Here is a 5,410-nt window from a genome sequence, read left to right as displayed (position 1 = left end):
CGGGCCTCTCCCTGCTGTGGCCTCTCCCGTTACGGAGCACAGGCTCCGGACGCACAGGCTCAGCGGCCATGGCTCACGGGCCCAGCCGCTCCGCCGCATGTGGGATCTTCCCGGACCGGGGCACGAACCCGCGTCCCCTGCATCGGCAAGCGGACTCGCAACCACTGTGCCATCAGGGAAGCCCCCTAATCTCCTTTTCTTATAAGGACACCAGTCATATTGGATTGACATCATTTTACCTTAATTACCTCTATAAAGGCCCTAGCTTCAAACACAGCCACATTATAAGGTATAGGGAGTTAAAGCCCCAACATACGAATTTGGTGGGGACACGATCAGCTCATAACACCATCATTATTTATTTTGATGCTCAGATTGCCTAAAATTTGTCGTATTTCCCTCTATGGGTCATGGGGTACACAGCTATGGACATTACCATATGTTTAGAGGTCTCTCCCTCCCTCCCTCCCTCCCTTCATTCCCATCTTCCCTTTGCCTCCCCCTCCCGATGCCGCCTCTATTCTCTCTGTCCATCTTCCTCTCCCTCTCCCTTCTGCAGCGCAAGCCTGATGAAGCCTTGGCCATCCGGCAGTCGGTTCACAAATCCCTTGGTAGGAAGAGGAGACTGGGTATCTTTGAGGAAGCACGCTTCGTAACACTACAAATATGTGCTGTGATTCTTCTCCTTACCTTCTATCTGGGGTTACTGTGCCCCAAGGAAAGAGAGGTACTTTGAAAGTGGCTAATGGTTTGGCTGGATTCCAAGTCAAGAACTGAGAATACAGGATTCGTGCCAGGAAGTTTAAAGGAGGAATGTGGATGGACCTTTCAGAATAAGCCTAGATTTGGGAAATATTTATTTCTCATATAAATGTTATCAAAAGGCCCTGTAGAAGTCAGTGTGGCCTGCCATAACAAAATACCATAAACTTGGTGGCTTAAACAATAGATGCTTATTTCTCATACTTCTGGGGCCTAGGAAGTCCAAGATCAAGATGCTGGCCAATGTAGTTTCTGGTGAGAGCTTACTTTCTAGCTTATGGATGGCAACCTTCTCACTGTGTCTTTACGTGGGGGGTTGCGGAGAGGGGGAGATCTTCCTCTTCTTGTAAAGCCAGAGTTCTATCAGATTAGGATTCCACCCTTATGACCTCATTTAACCTGAGTTACCTCCTAAAGACCCTGTCTCCAGATTGAGCCACTGTGCAGGTTAGGGCTTCAACATAGGACTTCGGGGTGGGCCACAAGTCAGCTCATAGCAGGCTCCCACTTCAGATGATTCTCTTCCTTTTTTTTAAGTGAAAGCCATATTTTATTTAGCTAGTGAAAAATTTCAAAACTCCATTGTTACAAAAAGGAATGCAATCACTCACAGATTAAACATAAATACATGACTTGGAATTCTCTGACTCTTAATGCTTTCGTGCTAAACCAGGGCTTATTGAGCCCAGGTAAGTTCCCCCTTTTCCCCATCAATTATGTTTTAGGAGTTGACTTGGGTATCTTACTTTGCCTCAGAGATAATTTGTTAGTCAAGTCATGGTCTCTTCCATTTCTTTTAGAGGAAGCATTTTATAATCAGGTGAACAGTAATAATCAGGTGCCCCATGGATGTTAGGAGATCTTTCTCACGAGACACCCCAATGCTTGCTCAATGGGCTCAAGTATAAAATGACAAGGATAGAAGGTATGTATGGGCTCACACCACTTAACACAGTTTTCCTGGCTGAGTGCCTGATTTGCCAGCAGCAGCAAGAGTAACCAACTGTAAGCCTCTGAAATGATATCCTTACTTCGAAGATCTTGCTTGAGGAAGACTTATTGGACCTCTTTGGGGACAGTAGAGAAACGTTACTGTAATACACACTGGATTAAATTTGCTTTTCCTGCCCATCATGCCTCTGCCAACACCATCATTTAGGGGATGGTATTATCAAGCCATTACACATCCATCAAGACATTACATTCAGTATTATATCTTATCAAAGAACTCACTTTACTATGAGACAAGCAAGGTAATAGGTTAATTTCTATGTGATTTACCAGTCTTTCCATATACCTCATCATCCAGAAGAAGCCAAACCTATAGGATGATAGGGTGGCACTCAGTTATGGCACAGACAAGGTAAAGCGCCTTTGAAAGTTGGGATGCTGTCCCGAGGTTTGCAGAGTGTGCTCTGAACCAGTGACTAATAAATGGCGGTGCCTCCCCCATGACCAGTATACACAGATCCAGTTCTTGCTGTCCAGGCTTCCTGTTCATTTGGTGAACTACAAAATAAATTCCTTTTCTGCTTAACTGGCTAACTTGTTTCTATTGCTTACAAAATAAGTATCTAAGCTAAGATATAATGCTTACTCTCCCTCCCCTCTCCCAGACCACACTCATTCTTAGCAATTACCAATCCTGTCTTATTCCTTTAGTCCTATCGCGCAGGCCCAGCGGCCATGGCTCACAGGCCCAGCCGCTCCACAGCATCTGGGATCCTCCCGGACCGGGGCACGAACCCGTGTGCCCCACATCGGCAGGCGGACTCCCAACCACTGTGCCACCAGGGAAGCCCAAGTCCTATCTTGATAATATGGAATCATAACTGATACTGTGATTTTACAGGCTGATGTGTTACATCTTGAAGGCATAGTTCATAAATCTTTTTTACCTTCAAGGACTCCTTTTATCACTCTTCTTTGACATACCCATGTTATGATGTTGTCACAAAATTGCATTTATTATCTATTTCTCCATTAAGTAATCAGGGACATTTTCTGATCAGCATGACATGCAGTGTTACGGAATTAAATTTTACTTAACAGAAAAAAAAGAAGAAACCTGTGCATTATAGCTTTACTAAGAATAAGAGTATATGTTAGACTTTTCAAATTATTAAAAATAAAATGTAAAACGTCATACTTTTGTGGACCCTTAGAAACACAGGAATCTCATTTAACACTAAAATTTCAAAAACTGACTCTAAGAAATGTAAAACTACTCTACTTTCCAAAAGTGTCACTCCTCCACAGTAAAATAGTGAATAAAGTGCTCTGGGTTCTTTGTATCCAAGAGTATAAAAATATACCCATTTTGAGGAATGGAAAAATTATTTTTAAGAAAATAGGAGAAGTTTCATTTCTCACTTTCCTTTTCAAAATAATGAGCTACAGAAATGCTATTGCCTCTTTGAACTTTTTTTTTTTTCTTTTTTTTTGCGTTACGCGGGCCCCTCACTGCTGTGGCCTCTCCCTTTGCGGAGCACAGGCTCCGGACCCGCAGGCTCAGCGGCCATGGCTCACGGGCCATGGCTCCCGGCCCCAGCCACTCCACGGCATGTGGGATCCTCTCCGACCGGGACACGAACCCATGTCCCCTGCATCGTCTCTGCCCTATTTTTAATGCAGTGCAGTCTGGAGCATTCCCAGTCTGAACAGAAAGGGGTATAGGAGAAATATTTTGTATTCTTCATTATTGTGGAGGCAGAAAGGGTGGAGAGGAATAGGTGGCATTCATTCCCTCTTGTCCTCTATGCGTTCAGAATTCATGTCTCAGTGTATGTATGTTTAGCTAGCTGAAAGGCCACCAACATTCACTGAGTTTACAGGGTCTCTTCACCTGGATTCACAATCCCTCCCTCTCCCTGCTTTATTTCTGAGCATGTTTAACGTCCAGGGTGCCTTAAGAATATGAAGGCTGAGTTATGACAATGAATATGATAGATTTAACTGCTTAACAATAAGGGGATGGGCCAGTGTACTGAACCAATGAATAGCAGATGATCTTGTTGGTATTTGCTCTAACAGGGAATGCAGCCTGTCACTTTTCATTCTCATAGCAAGTAAAAACCAGAAGCACAATAAATGCAGGTGTCTGCAGAATTCTCAGAAATTTAGAGCAGTGATTTTGGGGAAGGAAAACCAGAGAGCCTTGTGTGAATTCTGTCCTGTCACATTTACCTGTTGGTATTCTTTCTAAATCACTCTGAAATGCTACAGACTAGCATCCAGAAAAAATAAAATAATGTCTGAATGGCAAAGTCCTTTCTTGAAACATATAAATTCCTCGACTTTTTGGTATGAAGATTTTCAAACTCACAAAAAGTTGAATAGTACGATGAATACCTGTATGCCCCCCCCCGTGGTTTTTCATTTTTATTTTTTAAAATATTGTTTTTTTTCTGTAGTTTTACTTATTTATTTATTGGCCACGCTGCAGGGCATGCAGGATCTTAGTTCCCTGAGCAGGAATCAAATCCAGGCCCCCGCCGTGGAAGCGCAGAGTCTTAACCACTGGACCACCAGGGAAGTCCCACCTCACCGCCCCACCTGCCCCACCCCCCGCACTGTAAAGTCAACAGTTGTTAACATGTTGCTGCATTTGCTCTACCTACTTGTTTATCTACATTTATTTTAGGATTTTATTTACATTTATTTTAGCCATTTGGAAGTAAGTTGCAGATATTATGACACTTCATCTGTAAATACTTCAATACACATCTCTTTAGAATAATGACGTGACTTAAAGTAGCTATTTTTAATGAAAGTAATAGTAATCTTCTAACACAGGGGTCAACAAACTATGGCCTGCAGGCCAAATCCTGACTTTGTAAATAAGGTGTGACTGGAACACAGCCGCGCTCATTCATTCAATGAATGAAATTCATTCATTTACATATTGTGGCTGCTCTTGTGCTACATCAGCAGAGTTAAGTAGTTGCCAAAGAGACCATATGGCCCAGAAGCCTAAAATCTTTACTATTTGGCTCTCTACAGAAAAAGCTTGCCAACTCCTGCTCTAATAAATACAAGTGTGGAAATATTTACAAAATCTTCATGAGCCAAAGGATTTGACTGTCGTTCTTGCATGGCAAGTGTTTCTTCCCCTAGCGTTTGGGTTTTGCAGTGTTGTGAACCACAACTTAAGTTGTGGATGGGTGGCTGCAGTGGGGAGTTAGGGAGATAGGAGTGGGACTGAGGAAGAGAACTAACATCCACTGCACACTAATTATGCACACGGCCCTGTTCTAGGTGCTTCATACACCATTACATTTACTGTGATCCTCATAACAATACCATTAGGTAGACATTATTATTCCAGTTTTTTGATGAGGAAGCTGAAGCTTAGAGAGGTTAGACAATTTGACCAAAGTCCTGCAGGTATTAAATAGAAAAACCAAGAATCTAAATATATCTCCAAAAAGATATGGCAAAAATCAGTTAAGATACCCTAGGAAGATTCTCAAACATTTTGTGGTCATGATTCATATATATGAATGTACGGATGGATGAGTACTTTGGGCTTCCCTGGCTTCCAATACAAAACCATGGTAAGATCCCTGTGAGAAAGCACCTAAGGCCTTTCTTTAAAATATAGTGAGGACGGGGCTTCCCTGGGGGCGCAGTGGTTGAGAGTCCGCCT

Source organism: Lipotes vexillifer, unplaced genomic scaffold, assembly GCF_000442215.2.
Source record: "Lipotes vexillifer unplaced genomic scaffold, Lipotes_vexillifer_v1.1 scaffold376, whole genome shotgun sequence".
NCBI classification, from domain to species: domain Eukaryota; kingdom Metazoa; phylum Chordata; class Mammalia; order Artiodactyla; family Lipotidae; genus Lipotes; species Lipotes vexillifer.
Note: the sequence above shows the minus strand (reverse complement) of the source record.